This window comes from Triturus cristatus, chromosome 5_2, assembly GCF_964204655.1.
Source record: "Triturus cristatus chromosome 5_2, aTriCri1.1, whole genome shotgun sequence".
NCBI lineage: Eukaryota > Metazoa > Chordata > Amphibia > Caudata > Salamandridae > Triturus > Triturus cristatus.
The window spans coordinates 1,003,849,040-1,003,869,550 of record NC_140588.1 but is presented as its reverse complement, the minus strand read 5'-3'; the positions used below and the strand labels follow the sequence as shown (position 1 = coordinate 1,003,869,550).

Genomic DNA, 20,511 nt, shown 5'->3' with positions numbered 1-20,511 from the left:
AATGATCGCATTAATGTAAGGGTAAGTATTCCCCTACATGCAGAAAATATAAGATACTATGCTTATCTATAGATAGTTAGTATAACAACTATAAAAAAACTTTTTCTGCACAGACGCAGAAGTTCCTGAAAAGCATTGACTGGACAAGATTGCTTTTATCTATCACTCTTTTGATTGATACATTACTGAAGCATTTCGTTATTAAGGTATTTTGTTGTTTAAAAAAAATTTTTTTCCATTCTTTTTCTTTTGAATTCTTACTATCTCATTTCACTTATCTTTTTGGTGTAAGGGCTATTCTTGTAGTCACCTCTAAAGATGGAAGCTATATACATATAGAGTGAGAACATGCTGGTTTTTTGTAAAATATCTGAGTGATCCCAGATCCACATAAGTAGTATGAAGTCTATAAATTTTGTTAAAATATATTACCTGCCTTATTTATAATTATTATATCTAATCCTCTACAGATCTCCCCACATCATCTAGGGCTTGTTGCCCCTCCTGTTGGTGGCCCTGAAGAAGGTGTTGTACACCGAAACGCGCGTAGGCCCCTTTCCATCTAGAGGAGAGGTCTCCAGAGACTCAATACTATCTGAAATAACTGTATTTACTGTTACTTCCTTGTCTTGGAGACTATGCCAAACCACTAAATGTTTAGTACTAATTTTTAAATATGAGTATGACTGATGTATGCGTGAGAGTATGAATTGTTTTTTATATGATTAGCCACGGGGTTATGCTTTAGGTTTTGGATATTACTAAATGAATATATATGTGAAAAGTTAACAAACCAATGGAGAAAACTTTTCAATGAGTGTTTACTGTAACTGATATAAATTTAAAAAAATATATAAATAAAAATTGTTAGTAAATAAACACATTTCTCTGTTTAATTTTCTATGTTATGCTGGCAGGTGAGAACTTATTGAAGTCTCAAATAAAATCATATAGGTCCTGAAAGAGTTTCCCTTTACACTTTTTGTTCTTTTCTCCCCCCTTCTCTTGGACCTTAAATTACCCCAGGGGGGGCCTTTTGCTTAGATTTACAAAGTGGAAGCATATGCATCGTAGTTGGTGTTGCAATATGACAGACTAGTTAGCCATTCCTTACAAGTTGGGGCAACCTTCCTCCCCATTTGAGCGCTATTTCCCTTTTGGCCAACAGCAACCGTATGGCCGTGAATTTCCGGACCGGCTTGGGGATATTTTGTACATATCCCAGTAATGCTACCTCTGGAGTGGGGTCAAGGTCTAAAACAACCATTCTCCCAAGTGCTTGGTATATTTCAGGCCAATATTCGCTTATTCTGCAACATGTCCAGGTAAGGTGCGCAAAATCAGCGTGCGGGGATTTACACTTCAAACAACAGTGGGGCCTATCTGGGTCTATTTTATGAGTCACTTTGGGTGTAACATATTCTACGCAAGAATTTAAAATCAATAAGTTTGTGCCAGCTATTTAGTGAGACCTCCTTGGTTTGTATACGGCATTCGCGGCCCATTGATCATACGTGATAGGGTGTCCTAGGTCTGCTTCCCAGTCGGACCTCTTTCAGCCGTGATAGGGTGTCCTGCATACTGCCTAACTTGCTTAGTCCCCCAACTTCTTCTTTAGGACTTGTGCCCTGGTTGTTAATGAGACCCACAGACAGAGTTGCAACTAGCGTCCTGTGTTATAAGTAAGACACACAGACAGTGTTGCTCCTAGTATCTGTGTTATAAGTAAAGCACACACAGCCGGAGTTTCTGCAAGTACATTGTGGTATAAATAAAGCACACACAGCCAGTTGTGCTGCTAGTGCCCCGTGTTATAAGTGAAGTACACACAGCCAGTTTTGCTGCTAGTGTCCTGTGTTATAAGTGAAGCACATGCAGCCAGTTTTGCTGCCAGAGTCTTATGTCATAAGTAAGGCACACACAGCCACTGTTGCTGCTAGTGTCCTGTGTTATAAGTGAAGCACACACAGCCAGTGTTGCTGCTAGTGTCCTGTGTTATAACTGAAGCACATGCAGCCACTTTCGCTGCCAGGGTCTTGTGTCATAAGTAAGGCACACACAGCCAATGTTGCTGCTATTGTCATGTATTATAAGTAAGGCACACACAGCCAGTGTCGTTGCTAGTGTTCCGTGTTATAAATGAAGCACACACAGCCTGTGTTGCTGCTAGTGTCCTGTGTTATAAATGAAGCACACACAGCCAGTTTTGCTGCTAGTGTCCTGTGTTATAAGTAAGGCACACGCAGCCAGTGTTGCTGCTAGTTCCTGTGTTATAAGTGAAGCACACGCAGCCAGGGTCGCTGCTAGTGTCCCGTTTTATAAGTGAGGCACACACAGCCAGTGTTGCTGCTGGTGTCCCGTGTTATAAGTGAGGCACACACAGCCAGTGTTGCTGCTGGTGTCCCGTGTTATAAGTGAAGCACACGCAGCCAGGGTTGCTGCTAGTGTCCCGTGTTATAAGTGAAGCCCCAACAGCCACTGTTGCTGCTAGTGTCCCGTGTTATAAGTGAGGCACACACAGCCAGTGTTGCTGCTGGTGTCCCGTGTTATAAGTGAAGCACACACGGCCAGGGTTGCTGCTAGTGTCCCGTGTTATAAGTGAAGCCCCAACAGCCACTGTTGCTGCTAGTGTCCCGTGTTATAAGTGAAGCACACACAGCCACTGTTGCTGCTAGTGTCCCGTGTTATAAGTGAAGCCCCAACAGCCACTGTTGCTGCTAGTGTCCCGTGTTATAAGTGAAGCACACACAGCCACTGTTGCTGCTAGTGTCCCGTGTTATAAGTGAAGCACACACAGCCACTGTTGCTGCTAGTGTCCCGTGTTATAAGTGAAGCACACACAGCCACTCTTGCTGCTAGTGTCCCGTGTTATAAGTGCGGCACACACACTCAGTGTTGCTGCTAGCGTCCCTTGTTATTCGTGAGGCAGTCACAGCTGCTGGTGGTCTGTGTCGTTGGCGGGACACACAGCAGTAGCTATGCTTCCCCTCCTGTGGGTTATGTGTAATAGACAGGGAGCCGGTGATGCCGCTCCCGTTCTCGTCCCGAGTTGTGAGAAACACACAGCCGATGCCTCTGCTGAGTTCTCAGTAAGACGTCCTCGGCCAGCGCTGCTGCTCCTGTCCCGGGGTGGAGTGAGGAAACAGCAGCTAGCGCATTACGCACGGTCTGCCGAGGCGTCGAGAGCGCCTGACCTCTAGCCGCGCAGCAGAGGAACCACCTCGGAGGCGAGCACACTTCCTGCCGTCCCACCGCTGCACCGGCAGCAGGGACGCGCCACCGGCAGGAGGGGCGGCAGCACCGGCAGCAGGGTCAGCGCCCCCGCAGGAGGAGAGGCTGAACCGGCACCAGGGATAGCCACACCGGCAGGAACGGCTGCAGGAGAGGCCGCCGCCGCCGCACGGGCTCGGCTGCTGCAATCATAGCAGAGCGAAGGACGCGAGGCTGCCACCTGGTCTCCTCCCCGCCCTGCCCAGGCAGCAGCATCCCGCAGCGGACAGGGCCGGGCGCGCCCTGGACGCACGGACGGATGGATCGCTAACCTTCAGGAACTTTTTTCAACTTTTTCCTTTGTGCGCCCTTACTGCTTTCTTTCTCGGAGTTTGTTCTCAATGGGGAATCTCTCTGTTTGGTTTTTGTGATTTTGCTGCATTCGGGATCTGGAATTTCGCGTTTTCTGCACATACATTGGGAATGTATTCTTTGGCACCACCGGACCCCAGGATTGGATGAGCCCTTTGGAGAGGTGGAAGGTAGGGCGCCGGGGTGAAGCGCTGCCGCCGCCCCTGCCTTCAGCCCCCTCCCGGGCGAGAAACACTCTTTACGGGCACTCGGGCCATTAACGGGCTAATTGGAGGACCGCAGCCTACAATGGCCCGGGCGGCTGCGCCCCATCACTGCAACTTTTAAGGTAGGTGTCTGTTATCTTCATTTTTAATCATCTAGATATTGAATCATGACGTGATCGAAATCAATATATCTCTCGATATTGGAAAGTTACAAATAAAGATCTTTGGAGTCAGGAGTTGGTGGCACATTCTCCAGCCCCGTTTTAAAAATAACTAGCAAAGCGCATTTTAAGAGGTCACTATGTAGAAAAAGTATACGCTATCGGTCTGAAAATCACCTAGAAGAAATGCATGCCCCGGCCCTAATCTTGTTATCCCCTGGGTAGGTGGGACACGTATTTTGGGGCCAGTCGCCATCTGATCTATTTGTTCGAGTATTTATAATGTATTGTGTTTATATTTATCTGACGACTAGCGCTCTGGAGAGGCCTTGTAGCGCTTTGTAAAACGCACAATAAACCACGTGTTTCATGTAGCGCCAAGTCATGACTAAACAGGAGAGCGCTGTGAACAGACCCGTTCTCAGCCCAAACTCCCTTCTTTCGCTTTGTGGAGACTGGGGATCGGTTTGCGGTTGTTTTTGTCTGAGCAGTTTTCCTACTTGAGTGCAGCTGAAGTGACGGCCCATGTGCCGGGTAGGTAAACATCCCTCTGTAAACAGCACCAGGCCTGCAGGTCCTGCATATCCTGCACCGCCGCAGCGTTGCCGGGACGCACCTTGGCACCGGGGCACCTCCTGCCAGCTGTTTTCGGTCCCTCCTGCCGAGAGCCGGCTCGGGCAGGCGCGGCAGACAGTTTTACAGCCCGGCTCGCGCAGCTTTTCGGTGATCTTGTGTTTATGGGCCACGTGGTTGCAGTTGGTGTGAGCAGAAGGTCAGATAACAAGAGAGGTGTCAACAAATCTCCTCAGACACTTCTGCATAGTGTACTTCCATTACAATAAGATGGCGTCATAAAATGAGCCCAGGACGTCTCCCTGGCTGATAGGTCCGGGAAGGGGTAGCCTCATTGGAAATGTGCATCCGGTGCATAGCTGCCAGCGGGACACCTTCTAGCCATTCAGAGCTGCCATTGAAGAAAGCAGTGCACTTTGGGTGTTGTAGTCCCGGTTCAATTTAATTGAACAAACCGGTCTACTAACATGAGTGGAAGGAATGAAGGCTAGAACATCTGTGCCCTTGTGACTTGATGTCATCAGGTCATGCCAACTGGTGCCATGACACGAGTAATGCCTTTAGCCAGTCCTAGGTAGCCCTAGGTTTGTAGTCAACCACACTTTGTATACAGGAGCTCGTAGTCCGATACCTGTAACTAAAATATTACAACTACAAGTACCAGAATCCAAAGTGCTCTCGCAAGTGCCGTCTGGAAGGAACCCTCATCACATGGGGCCATTCGGCAATTCTGACTGATGCACCCATGATGCCTCTGTGAACCCCCATGTGGCTCGTCTTACCTCATAGGGCTGATGGAAGATTGTAGTCCCTTTCAAGTAGAGTGCTCAAGTTCCCAACGTCCCATCCCTGAGTAGGGCATCCGGTCCAGGCCGTTTCTTTGTAGTCTGGCAGTGTAGTACTGCATTTAACTTGGAGACACAGGACTGCAAATTCCAAAATGCAGTGTGAAAATGTGCAATTAGGGAACCACTCAAGCATGGACCTGGTAAACGTGAGAGCTTTGATGATGTGAGGCATGCATCTCATTGTCTTTTGGGTCTTTTAGCCTGTCCTGCTTTTCCTCTTTGTATTCTACATCTTGTAATCCTGGAATCAGGACGGGTGAAACAGAACTACAAGTACCAGAATTCAAAGGGGCAGGCAGGGCTGAATGAACTGATCACACCTGATATGGGATAACCTGAGGCCTGTTCTGTGTTTGTAAAGAGCTGATCATTCAGACAAGGGTACTCTATAGTTCTGAACTGGTCCTAGATCACAAGGGTGACATGCAACCAGGCCTTGCTCTCCAGCTAGCGGCACGACGCATGTTGAAGGAGCTAGCAGGCCATTCATGGAGTGGTGAAAGTGACATTACAAGACTCAACATGTTTGGTACCATTGGGTGAAAACCATGAGGTGGAAGAGGGCTGTGTTCCTGGCTATGTAGTGTTCATTATCGCTTCTTGATCGTCAAACTCAGCGGGGCGCTCAAGGTTCCTTCCCACAATTAGTATTCATGAGATTGGCTTTTTTCTAAGCCTGGGTAAAGCACTACGCTACGCTCGCATAGTTTGCGAAGTTTGCGCTACTTCACACTACGCGAATTGCACGTAGCATAGTGCAAACATGCGTAGCGTTGCGTAGTGCAGCAGTCATTTTTTGCTTGCTCGCGGTCCTCAACATCAAGTTGGCGACCGCGAGCAAGCAAAATGACATCCCTGCAAGACTTTTTCCTTGTTCGCGATCAGCAACATCAAGTTGCCGATCGCGAGCGTGGAAAATAAACATCCCGGCGAGATTCTCAACGCGAGGAGGTCAGGTTTCTCATTGCGAGTGGTTGCGTATGCTCGCGACCGCTCGCGATGAGAAACTAGCAGTCCGTGTTGAGAAAGCTGCCGCTCGAGTAAAAATCTACTCGAGCGGCAGAAAACTACAGCTCGCACTGTGCAAGATGCCGTTTTCAATGATTGCACAGTGCCGGATGCTTGTCCACACTGTGCAATCATTGAAAACGGCATCTTGCACAGTGCGAACAGGGTACTACGCAGTTTGCGAAGTGCTACACGTAGCTCGCGTAGTGCGAAGTGCACTGTGCGTAGCTTCGCGTAGTGCTACTTCGCGAACTACGCCCAGGGTTGCTTTTTTCACTGATTCGAATGGGAAGGCCCTTTGCATGTCCATCTGTTGCCCTGGTGAATAGAGACAGCTTTGCACTGAGGAATGACTGTGTGTACTCATGCTTCCGGCTAAGGCCTCACCTGAGCTTTACCTGCCTATTCCATCTAGGAAAAAGCACAAACATTTGCTGAAAAACACTGGGCACCACTGTTACAATAGAGATCTAGAAAATGACCTGTGCGACACCCAGGGCCAATGCTGGCTCTTCAACGCCTGCTGGGGCTTGGAATCTCCGCCCAGTACTGAGGACAATGAAACTTCAAATCTGAGAATGCACAGTGCTGCTCGCTGAAAGCAAGGAATGGTTCACGGTGTCACACATTGCATGGATCACTGGCCAGCTTTATTCACAGTGTCTGTTGAGGGAAAGCCAACATCTGAGCTCCAACTCCTTCACATGGCCGTCTCTGGTGCCTACTTTCTTTCCTTTCTCTGAGTAGCAGGAAGTGAAATGACATGGGTGTGTCTGATGCCTACTTCCTTTCTTTTCTCTGAGTAGCAGGAAGTGACATGACATGGGTGTGTCTGATGCCTACTTCCTTTCTTTTCTCTGAGTAGCAGGAAGTGACATGACATGGCTGTGTCTGATGCCTACTTCCTTTCTTTTATCTGAGTAGCAGGAAGTGAAATGACATGGGTGTCTCTGGTGCCTACTTCCTGAGTAACAGGAAGTGACATTTATTTATTTATAAAGTTTTATATAGTGCTAGCTAGACCCGTGGGTATCAGAGTGCTTTACATACACAAAGGAAAAGAAAAAGAATTGCATAACATCGCTGTACATGAGAATGCATGAAGACACAAGCAAAGACATAATCCTTATGTATCCAGTGAGGGGAGAAGGACGCAGGTGGCGGACACAGTCAGAAAACCACCATCCTTGAAGGTCACAGTGAGCAGGGAGTCTACTAGGTTATTGATGCCTGGGATGGTTGCCTTGGTCGGAAAAGTATTGGTTGAGAAGAGAGTTTCAGGTCCTTTTTGAAGCAAGAGAAGGAAGGGTTGCCTCTGCGGTCAATCGGGAGTGCGTTCCACATCCTGGGTACGTTGCCAGAGAAGGACCGGTACTGGGTCGTTTTCTTTTTCAGTTTCGGGAGGATGAGCAGAAGTGAGTTGGTGCTTCTCAGAGTTCTGGATTTCCCTGTTTCTACTAGTTTGCTGTTTCGGTAGTTTGGGGATTGGGCGTGAAGGGTCTTGTGAGTGATGCAGGCCAGTTTGTAAATACATCTACCTTCCATGGGAAGCCAGTTGAGTGCGCTGAGGGTTGGTGAGATGCGTTCAAATCTTTTTACATCAGTTATGTGTCGGGCTGCCATGTTAAGCACTGACCTTAGTGGGGCTAGGTGAGCTTTTGGTGACCCTGTTAGGATGGTGTTTCTATAGTCTAGTTTAGAAAGGACTAGGGATTGTACAATTGTCTTGAGATCATCTTGAGGAATGAAAGGTTTAATTTTCTTGAGGTGTTTTAGGGAGTAAAGCACACTTTTTGCAGAGTTCTTTATGTGGTACTTCATTGACAAGTTCTTGTCCAGGGTAATGCCAAATGACTTTACTGAGTCAGATAGGACGAGGGAGCAGTTTAGAGCATCCAGCTCCTTGAGCCAGACTTGAATTGGTTGGTGGTTACTTATCGGAGAGAACAATACTAATTCCGTTTGACATGGGTGTGTCTGCCTACCTCCTTTCATTTCTCTGAGTAGCAGGAAGTGACATGACATGGGTGTGTCTGCCTACTTCCTTTCTTCTCTTTGAGTCGCAGGAAGGGACATGACATGGGTGTGTCTGATGCCTACTTCCTTTCTTCTCTCTGAGTAGCAGGAAGGGACATGACATGGGTGTGTCTGGTGCCTACTTCCTTTCTTCTCTATGAGTAGCAGGAAGGGACATGACATGGGTGTGTCTGGTGCCTACTTCCTTTCCTTTCTCTGAGTAGGAGGAAGTGACATGACATGGGTGTGTCTGATGCCTACTTCCTTTCTTCTCTCTGAGTAGCAGGAAGTGACATGACATGGGTGTGTCTGATGCCTACTTCCTTTCTTCTCTCTGAGTGTCATTACACGGGTGTGTCTGGTGCCTACTTCCTTTCTTCTCTCTGAGTGACATGACATGGGTGTGTCTGGTGCCTACTTCCTTTCTTCTCTCTGAGTAGCAGGAAGGGACATGACATGGGTGTGTCTGGTGCCTACTTCCTTTCTTTTCTCGGAGTAGCAGGAAGTGACATGACATGGGTGTGTCTGGTGCCTACTTCTTTTCTTCTTTCTGAGTGACAGGACATGACATGGGTGTGTCTGATGCCTACTTCCTTTCTTCTCTATGAGTAGCAAGAAGTGACATGGGTGTGTCTGGTGCCTACTTCCTTTCTTTTCTCTGAGTAGCAGGAAGTGACATGACATGGGTGTGTCTGGCGCCTATTTTTTTTTCTCAGAGTGGCAGGGACTGACATGATATGGGTGTGTCTGGTGCCTATTTCTTTTCTTTTCTCTGAGTGGCAGGGAGTGACATGACATGCGTGTGTCTGGTGCCTACTTCCTTTCTTTTCTCCGAGTGACAGGAAGTGACATGCCATGGGTGTGTCTGATGCCTACTTCCTGTCTTCTCCCTGACTAGTAGGATGTGATGTGTTTCTGCACGGGAAGCACTTTCTGCTCTTGGTTGGACAGGCTGTAAGACAAGGGGGCCTAGCTGTCAAGAGGCCCCATCAAGTCATGAAGGAGACTTTACGACAGTCTTGGGTTTTTTGCCAGCAGCACTAAACATGCTGAGACAAGTAAAGTTATACCTGCACTGTGGAAAATGAAAGTACTAGGCACCGAGGAGGGGCCTGAGACATGTGGCGCTGTCACTGATCGATGCATGCCTCAAAGTCATGCCAAACCGTCAGAGGAGGGGCCTTGGTTCAGGTACTGGCAATATGTAAGATTTGCTTGATTTTACAAATAAAGTGCCTCGTCCAATGAAAATGCAGCGTGTAGCTGAGTGCAAAAATAATTGTATGCAAAACATTTCAGTAGGTTTTAGATGTGTTCCCCAGGTGTGCTTGCAAAATTGGACATCTCTGGTATTTAGTGTTGCCTGGCATGGCACTGAGACAAGTAGTTAGTAAGTAATAGTGCAGGTGAGACTGGTGAATCTTCCAGGTCAGGTCCCCCCTGAACTGAAACACAAGCAACCCAGGTCTGGTTTTGCCATTATTAAAGGTTTTATCAACCAGGGATAGCTTGGTTCCAGTGGCACCGTGTACACAGGACCCACGTCTGGACATACCTGTCCCACTTACAAATACAAAAATACAAAATATAAAAAACTTATGGGTAGAATATTTGGCTAAATCTCAGCTACTGGTAGTTACTTGGGGCCGCATCCCAGTCCATTGTTATTTTGCTCACCAAGCCACCTCAGTTTGGACCTAGCCATATGCAAACAAGTCTTGACCCTGCTCCTCGTGGGGACAGTCCAGTCAGAAGTGCCAGGCCAGGCCCTCCCTGAACCAGAACACAAACACTCCAAGATGGGCTATGCCCTGGTCGGGCCTCATGAGTCGGGTCTAGCTTGGTTGCAGTGGCACACTCCCAAGGTGGCACCAAGCCATCCGTTGAGTACCTATGACATAGGCGACCCAAAACACTGACTCGGAAGAGGGAAGCGTCATCAGTATCCGGTCAAGAGACTGAGCGAAGCCTCGGAAGATTCCTCCATCCTGCAGGCCAGCGCGCGCAAAGGAATTCATTTTATTTATTTAAATATGTACTTACCTCCGTTCATCCATATTCCGGTGTTTACATTTCCCCACCCTGCCCCTCCCCCGCCCCGCCTCTCTGCCCCACCGAACTCCCTCCACAGACGGCTACAGCTGCAGCCCTGGATCCAAGGCAGCTGAAGGAAGACTTACCGGCCTTTAATCATTACTCTCCCTCATTTAAAACCAGGGGTACAGCACCCACTTGGATATCAGTCCAACGAAAACTGAATAAGTGAGTCAAAGATCCCAACATGGCTAACCTCTGCGCCCCAGGACACCTCCTAACAGGAAACACGTCACTGCTACTTCCTTCTTGACCTGCTCTAGCCCTCTGAGACGAGCGACTCTTCGTGTGCCCTCCCTCTCCGCACCCACACTCCAGGTTTACTCTGTTTTACAACTGATCGTTCTTCACATAGGTCAGTTCTCAGAAAATGGTCCTAGTACCCACTGGCGTAACGAAAAGTGAGGGGGCCTCCCTGCACGGTAGGTAGAGGGGCCCCCTCCGGGCTCAATCAGGAGCTCTCCGACTAGAGTGCAGTGCCGAGGGGGGCCCTTGGAACTTGGTCCCTCCCCCTCCCGCACCGCTGGGGCTGCGGGGGCCTGTGTTACGCCCCTGCTAGTACCTGGGCCTTTTCAAACTTCTTCCACGCCTGGGCAGGACATTAACTGTCTCACTATAACAGCTGCGTAAGGCGAAGTGGCTGTGTGCTGCACGTGGCTCGTTCCCCTGTCCATCCTTGGCTCCTCCTCCGTCAGAGACAATACGGTCTCGTCCGTCGCGGGGTGGTGGCTGCCCGAAGCTGCGGCGGAGCCCCTCAGCTCCGCGGCTCCTCCTGTCCTGTTTCACGCTTGTCATGTTTCAAAGCAGCTGGTTCGTGAGCAGAGCCAAGGACCGTTTAAGATCAGGAGAGAAAGAGGCAGGGAAAATGTAAGCATGCGGTTACAGGTCACAAGTTAAACCGCACTTCTTACAGACGCATGATCCGACTTTAAGTTAAGCAAATTAAAAAGGGCCTGTTAACTTTTTATACTGAGCTGCCGCTGCCATAAAACCATTTACTTTTGATTTCCCAAAACCAAATGGTATTTTCACATAAGTATTCTAATTATTGCGTCAAATGTTGAATATTGCGAGGAAGCCAAACCACTGCATTGGTGCTTAACGGGATTTCATCTAAAAATTGTACAAGCACGCTCAATATTTCTAGTGAGCTGGGACGTGGGGAACCCCCGCAACTATTTTCAGTGTTGGATTGTTTTGTTATAGTAACTCCAGTATAAGATAAAACTATGTTGTAATCACTAGAGCCATCACCCCTCCTGCACCGTCGTCTAAGGGGATTTACAAATGTGATTTCCATTGGTACCTTTTATTGTCTCACATTATCCTATTTAGTTATTTAAAGCTTTGAAGAATGGCACAATTTTTCCTTTTCAAACCAGATCCTGCCGAAGGTCTGCCAAAATCCCATTTGCTCTCGCAGATACTTTTGATGCGGCGGAAAGAGCTTTGCACCCCCTTGGCGCGCGCCTGCCCGACCCCGAAAGGTGGAGTTTCCTGGGGGGAAGAGGGAGGGGGATTGGGGCGGGGCAGGCGGTTGCAGACCACTGAATTGCACGTTTGACACGCTGAGGTGCGCCGAAGTGTTAATTATGCTATGTTGTGTTATGGGAATGTGTATAGCGCACAGCCTGCTCGTAGAACGGCCTCACAGCGCTCTCGGGTATCTTGTTTATCCACGTTTTTAGGTCTCGCCTCTGGTCTGGCGAGACTTATTAAGAGGGCTCCAAAAAGTGCTACCAGGCCAGCCTAGACCTACAGTGCATGTGCGCGGCCGCGTTTTGCCGCGATTACTTTCACTTTCGCGGCCGCACGTTTGATGTTTGATCGCGATCTTTTTTGCGGCCGCACCGGCCGCTTGGCATAGCCAATAGGTCTCCCTTTTGAGACCTTATAAGTATTTAGTTATGCAACTGTTGCATAGCTAAACACTTATAAGGTCCCAAAGGCGAGACCTATTGGCTATGCCAATGCTTGTTTTCATTGTTCCTAATGCAGGCCGTCACATGAGACCCCTGTGAGCATATGTTTAGCGTGTTCTGGTTCATGTGCAGACAGCAATAGTATGTCATGAGACTTGCTAGACATGAAATTGACCTGTAAACTGACATGTAACGGGTGACCTTTGACCCAGTCAGGCATGAGCATGGCTTGGCGCTTCCTACGTCAGTAACATGCCCTGTGATTACAGGTAATCTCTTGTGGTTGCCCAGTACAGGCCACGTGATCTCAATTCGGGGCTCACGTGGCACTATGGGGCTATGATGTCTGATGTGTGCTCTTGGGGTCTTAAGCCCCCCACCTTAATGTCTAGTTGTGGGCCAAGGATAATATTTAGTTTCCAACCAGCTTTCTTGCCATTAATTCACTACATTCGTGACGCTTTTCCCCCATTCCTAGCCAGCGAGGCCCAGTTCACTGGCATGTGTAAGTGTGACTGAGGTACACATGAAGCTGGATTTACAAATCCTGAATTTGCGGATCTCAGAACCACTTCATTTTGTTTACTCTGTGCTGTTATTGTTCAGTGTAAATTAAATTGTTGAGTTTTCTTTAGAGCGGTTTACATTGTTTTGGTGCAGGCGCACAATAATAATAATAATAATAAATAAATAATATTCAATATTTGCATGTATTGCCTGTCTTGTGGAGAATCCACCCGTTTAAATATGGTGCAAAAGGAGTATGCAATGCCTTTAAATCTACATTCTTTCCATAAGTAGTGCATTTGTGCGAATTCCATAATTGTTGTGAATTTACTCAAAACAAGAAGGAATTTCAAGAGAAGTAATTTCCGAATGTAGTTTTTTTGTGACGCCTTGAGTTTCTGCCCTTCAGCACTTGACCTCCTGCACATTCTGTGACCCTGGGAGGCAATGACCACTCTTATTCTGCTGACCCACGGGGGGGGGGGGGGGGGGGGCAAAGGATCATACCTTAGGACAGTCAAGGGAGGCGCATCAGAGCATCTCCTCTGGACCCTGGTGTGGCCTGTGTTTTTGGAAGATCTCAAGTGGAGGAAGGGTGGGGGGTGACCAAGGGAGGGGTCAGACATAGCACCTGGAAGACTGCCATACCCTTCATCAATAATGGGGCCTTCTTTATATGATGCGTTCAACCAAGTTCTCCCACTTCCAAGCCCATGTTGTAATATGACCCCATTTAAAGACCTCTGAAGGATGAACGGTTGAGTTGGCCTTGCTGAGATTTGAACTCATGACCTTCCGGTCACAGTAGCTATCAATAGCAAACAATTACTCACTGAGCAACTTGTCTAAACCAACATAGAGGCGATGCTCCGTAGAGTCGATTATCGACCAATAGGCCATCGTGGAACAGATATAGCAGTTTGTAAGATGGCCAAAGAGCACTTCCTAATACTGCCGTTGAACCCATCTTCATGGCATTTCCATGTTGGACAGAACAAAAGTTCTCAGTTTTACAGAAATCAGCGTGTTGCTGAAGCACGAACTCTACCCTACATGCTAAGTTGCTAAAATATGAACATCCCTGGCAGGCTGCATTCTGGCCTGGTGGAGCCAAACATTCCACAGATGGCGAGGACACTTATTTGTCACTCTGCCATGACGTTTCATTTTTGGCCACTGCCATATCTTTGTAACATTCTGCCCTCGCCGTAACCCACAAAAATCGCTATGCCCTAATCTCCCCCCCCCCCCCCCCAGCTCGTACCAATACCTGCTCATCTCTGTGGCGTCAGAAGAACGCCGTTTGCGTGAGAGCTCCTCTGCCCCACCCCCACTCTGTGGAATTCTGCTACTGGTCCAACAGGATATTGGTCGCGCATCTCTTGCGTCCTGCCAACCCCCTGTGGACATTCAACCACGTCTGTGATTGTTGAGCATCTTTGAGAGCTGTCTGTCTGACCTGCACATTTAAAATTGCACTCAATTTAGGTTGGTATATATATGATTCAGCACAAATTACAACATTAATTGTCTGCAGCTGCATGTATACCATGTGTTGTTATAAACCAGCATAACAGCAGTCATTGTATCGACCTCAGGAGAATGAGAGGTGGAGATAGCTATTCTGGGTTAAAACACATACCTGCAGCCTTTAAGTCTCTCTATAGATTCAACCCCACTTATCTATTAATCAACAGTTATAGCAGTTTTTTTTAAATGACGTTGTGCTGAATTTTTGGGACGTGTTAAAGCTGAAAAGAAGATGCGCCTTACCTGAAATTTCAATTTTTGGGTCAAATCCCTTGATGGCGGGGTTTATACTATCATGAACAATATATATTTTCTAAAGCATGTCACACATGGTCAGTGCATTCCTACTTTTTTTTTTTAAACAGAAAAGCAAACAACGGCCGACCAAGGTTGAGCACTTCAATTCGACTTGTTTCGTATATTTCAGAAAGGTGCAGCTACTCCCAGCATCCACCGTTGATGGATACCAATTTTGTAAGAAATGTATGCCGGTTATCATGCTGTTTGCTACGCTATCGCTGAGAAATCTGTAGCAGGATTTATTTATACCTGCCTACTCAATACATGGGAGCAAACCTTGGAACTATTGTGATTCACCTTGGATATTTTCAGTAATATGTCAGAATTACTTGGAACCACCATTATTGGAATTCACGAATACGCTCTTGATGTTTACCTTGAGGATACAATCCTTATGATCTGTTGATCATAATTTGACACTCTCACTTTATGCGTAAACCCTGACGAAGTTCCCGTGGCACTAGGGAACGAAACGTGTTGGCTGTGTGCCGTTAAAAAAAAAAAAAACTTTAAATAAAAAGATTTATGGACTATACTTGTGGTTTCTGACTGACTTCAATCAGAGTGCACATTCCATTCTCGTGTACCTACTTTTTTTTTAAATACACCATAACATTAAATTATTTGGTGCACAACATCCTAGAATGCCAACTATTTTCACTCAATATTATTTAAAAATAGCGACGTGTGTGCGCGTGGGCAAAGATGTTTATTAGGCAGGGAATGGCCTTCAGACCCGGACCCAGTCCAATGGCCCCCACGCATCTCTTTCAATGTAATTTATTTTTATTTTTGTAAGGGTTTCTGGAAAGCGCTGCATACCCCATAAATAATGTTCAAAACACTAACATGGCAGAGGGAATGCAAAGAAAGAGACGATAACCTTCCTTATTAACATCTCGGACTCGGAATCTTTGAAGACAGCACATGGGGCGGGGACAGAGTGTGCCCCGTGTGTTTGTACTGGAGCCTCTGCTGTCTGCCCTTTGTTGTCCTATGTGCTCTGCCTCTCAGGTTGAGCCACATACCAATAGTTGCTGCACTTCTTGACACAGCAATTGGTTTATTTACTTTGATTTATTTAAAAAAAATAGCGGAGGCACTGGTGCCCCCGGGGCACTTGTGGCTGTCGTTGCAGTCTCAGCTATCTCAGGACGACACAACACAGGTGATCCATAAACAGTCACAACTGGATTTATGCGGCAGCGGAGGACCAAATAATGTGGCAGGGGGTGACTAAATTATGCGGCATGAAAAGGAAGACGTGGCGGTATAATGTGCACATTTTATGATAATATTACTTCCTTATTTTGTAATTTTTTCACAAGTTAATACTGTTTGGGCAAAGGTTTCACTTCATTACTAGGCCCAGGTGGCATTTTTAGTTCCGCTTGTGAAATTGGAGCATTTGACAAGTCTGCAGTACTCTTTTAATGCAGCGTTCCGTCCAAATTCAACCAATTGCCGCGTGGTGGAATTTGTTTTCCCAATTGAGCAACGCAATGACAACGGGAACAACGTGAGACTCCAGCATGCGAGCTGGCGAGCGCACGCAAAGTTCCTGGTGTGGTTTTTCAGGCGCTAGGAAGCCTTCTGGTGCGATTTTCTGATGCGAGTGGTCGCGGAAGCGGTCATTATCAGAGGGCCGCTTCTCATGAAGGTTTTCTATTCGAGCAGCAGCAAAGTCAACTTGAATGGCTCTTGTGCACCACATGTAGTGATTTGCACTGCTTTTTCCAGTGCTGAATGCGCACCAGCGCTACATCGCAGCGTGAGCCGCGCCATGCAGTTTTCTGCCCATTAGTGGAATACCGCAGAATCATATGGAGGGTTTATGTAACTCAGTGGAGTGAAATTCTGGGAGTTGCTCTCACCTCTATTCATTACTACCAGTTTAACATCCAAATACAGCAATAAGTGACCAAAGCCCAGTCAACCCTTACAAAGGCCCTTCAAGCGCGATGCAACACGTGTCGCTGAATTTTCAGTATCTTTTGATCTGTTTTGAATTAGAAACTTTGTTTTGTTAAAATCTGCAGATTATGCAGCAGATGCAGCTAATCCATAAATATGTAGAAAATGCAGCAGCTACAAAATTGCAGAATTGCAGTGGCCCTAGTCATCATTTTTATTTAACTGACCAGAAAGTGTCTCTTGGTTTTCATGGGGTATTGGGATAAAGAAACCAGACGTCACCCCATGCACATGCGCTTTGATGTGCAGGAGGCAGTATTGTTCAGGCACTGCTGATCCGGAGGCAGTGCTTAATTTGTGCAGGTCATTTCAGGCAGTGGGTATAGGCACGTGTTTTTGGGAACTAGGAATTACTTTTTCATCCTCAGACTTCCGCCACCCACGAGCATGTCGTGGTTGGTTGCGGCCATCCGGTCAAGTTTCTTCCCGCATGGTGGGTGTCTTTCTCACAGACCTTGAAGTTGTAGAGACAACCCAACTGCATGAAGAGTGAGTCTGAACGGGGAGTTCTCTGGTGAGTTGGTGGAAAACAGCGCTATTTGCACAGCCCCTGGGCGCCTTGACTTGCACATCGCACTTTTGCCACGGTCCCTGGCGGAGCCCTTATCACTCGAGAGGAGGTCCCGCAGAGCGGGAGATCTCTGGTGAGTCGGTGGAAAACAGCGCTATTTGCACAGTCCCTGGGCGCCTTGACTTGCACATCGCACTTTTGCCACGGTCCCTGGCGGAGCCCTTATCACTCGAGAGGAGGTCCCGCAGCGCGGGAGATCTCTGGTGAGTCAGTGGAAAACAGCGCTATTTGCACAGTCCCTGGGCGCCTTGACTTGCACATCGCACTTTTGCCACGGTCCCTGGCGGAGCCCTTATCACTCGAGAGGAGGTCCCGCAGCGCGGGACGCGCACAGGCTCGGCCCGGGCGAAGACCGGGCCAAGACGGGCCCGTCTTAGCCAGGAGTAGACTGGGCTGGGCCACAGACATTGGCTGTTTTTGATTCTATATGCTTGAACTTTTGTCAGATAAGACCTTGTCATTTACAACGTTACTATTTTAGCCATTGCACTGGATGTAATAGTTCGTGCTTTTGACTTATAGTACTCCATTCAATGCCTATTGCATATTGTCTGTCACACTGGTTTTATTACCTATTTTGTAAACGAAATACTAAATTTTGTTTTGTTGTTTAGATACTGAATCCCCCCAAGTGGTATTATCCCGCATTGTTAGAATTGCTGCCTCTAGGTTTCTGTGTTAACATAAGTAAAATGGTGAAAAGAAAGGCCTCAAGTTCACAGCCTAAGAAGCAGCCCAAATCGGGGGAGTGACCATGCGTCTCTATTCTAAATTATTTAACGGGTGCAATGGGAGCTTTGGAGGAGCAAATTGTGTCAGTGGAAGAAGCCATCTCCCGCGACAATACGGTTGGCACAGCCGGTTCTGGGGACTTACTCCCGAATGCGAATAAACAAACATTATAGGATCTTAATGTTGAAAGCAATGGGTGCGTTTTGAATATTTCAGATCATGTCTCCTTTATCGATCAGGACGTAGAGTTTCAGCCACCCACTAAACGTACAAAAAATCCGATTTCAACCCTAGATACAGATACAGAGGCAGAAACCACTGCTAGGATTAAGGTGATCACGCAGAAGGTAGCAAAAAAGGGAATTAATAAGCCCCCTTCAAAATCCAAAAAAGTAATCCGGGGAACTGAGTCAACTCCCCCACATGTATTTACTCAGAACAATGTAATGTCAATAAAAAACAAAATTGAGGCCATGGATACTTTTTTCAGAGACCCTTTAAGTAATATTATAACAAGGCTTGGTGCGATTGAAGAGTTACTATCTAACCATTCCAAATCTTTGAAAACTATTGAAGCACCAACATTAAACTCTGGCGCCATTAAATCTAGGTCTATTAAGGATCAGTTAAACCCATACCAAACCCAGGGAGCACACAGTTGAACCCTGGACATACTGGTGACCATGCTCCAGCCCCCCAGGATAGTATCCTAAATCAATTACCCTGTAGGCAAACCATGACGAATAATTATATAGATGGTACTAATCGACGTAATGTAGTTCCAGCCGTAAATTCAGAGCATGAATTAACCGCTCCTCTACTGGATTTACCACCTGCTGCTACCCCATATACAGTGAGTTTGATTAACGTTCCAAGATTGAGAAATGATGTCTATGAACCGTGGTATGTGTTAAGAAATAAGTCTTTAGCCTGGTTGGGAACTAGGGTAGGCGAAACGGACAGACTGTTTGCGGAGTTCAAAATGGCAAGAAGGGTAAGCTGGGTAGGAAGAGATATAAAAGAAATACCAGGCGACTGTGATCTTGAATTTTAAAACCCCGCAATTTGTACACTGGATATTGAGCAAAATGGAACATCACTCCATGGCCCCAGGCAATATCAGTGTGGTTCCTTTGGGCTTCTTTTATAAGCCTAGTTGTGAGAAAGTGGCTCTGTATATACTGTTCCCTAATAGGTACAGGGTGTACAGAGTCCACAGTCCCCCAGAGGCTGATAGAGGCCAAAGTTAGGTATGACCTTACTCTCAAAAGTGGTAGCTTGGTCGAGCAGTAAGGCAGTACCAGAGGACAGTGTAAATCACTTATTGTACACACTCAGTCAGCAAATGGTTTCACACACTCAATAACTGAACTCCAGGCCAATGGTTTATATATATAAAATATATGCTTGTTTTATTTTTAGAACCACAAAGGGGGTAAAAATATACTTTCTCAGAATGAGAGGTTGAATATAAATACTTTTGTCTTAAGCAATAAAGTTGTGTAAACATTCACAGTTGGTTGCAATAAACAATCCTATTTCCTAAACATAACAATGCATTGAGCTCAATGGTAAATTCAGGTTATTTGTAATAAATTACTTTTCAGATTACTTTTGGAATTCCAGGTCTGGCTCCTAGATCCAGCCTGGGGTCAGTATTCAGAATCAAGTGATGAAAGTCGACTTAATAACTGTAATGAATTTTAAATAATATTTAGCTATTTCAAAAGTTAGCACTTAGAAAATATTTCAAAGAAAACATTCAATGGATCTCTATGGCAAGGAATTCAAATTGCAGGTAGAGTACTTTATCGGTACTTTAGTAATCCAGGACTGGGTACCTAGACCCAGGACTGGGGTCCTTGTCAAACACAGGTAAGTAATTTCGTTTGCAGAAATGGTACGATTTTAAAAGAATATTTCAAGTTTGCAAAAATAGACACAAGAAATTTCACAGAAAAGCAGACAATGGTTTCCTATGGGAGAAAAATGAGTTAGCGGTAAGTATAGTTGTGAGTACTTTTCAGGGTCAGGGCTGGGCACCAAGATCCAGCACTGGGAGCTCACCTAGGAACAGGTGAGTAAATTCGTTTTTGTCACTTGGCTGATTTTTGGTGAATTTTTACAGTTTTGAAAAGTTCACACTTAGAAGATTTTTGAAGAAAAAGCCAGTCAATGTTACCCTATGAGGAAAATGAAGTTAGCGGTTTAAGGGTAAGTACTCGACTGGCAGAGTTGAAATTCCGGGCATAGACTCAGGGGTCCCCCAGTGTCAGGTAGGTACAGTTGGTTCACCCTCAGCGGCTTCAGGACGGCCGGGTGCAGAGAGAGTTAGGCCCAATGTTATCCTATGAGGGATAGGGGGGCCTTGGTTGGTGGCTGCTGTCTGGCAAGCCACGCGGCTGTGGGAGCTGGGCTCCTGGTCACTTACTCAGGGCAAGTGGGGAAGTAAGTTAGTGTAGAGAGTCCACTGCCAGGGCCACTCGG

The 20,511-nt window shown here is 46.7% G+C and overlaps 1 protein-coding gene across 1 annotated transcript in view; it reads left to right on the top strand.

Annotated features, from left to right (window-relative positions):
- The first annotated feature begins 3,008 nt into the window (after positions 1-3,008).
- ARHGEF9 (Cdc42 guanine nucleotide exchange factor 9) overlaps positions 3,009-20,511 on the top strand; it is a 1,163,048-nt gene continuing 1,145,545 nt past the window's right edge. The window contains exon 1 of the mRNA XM_085608275.1: positions 3,009-3,910. The gene's annotated coding sequence lies outside the window, so the exon portion shown is untranslated. The remainder of the gene's footprint in view (positions 3,911-20,511) is intronic.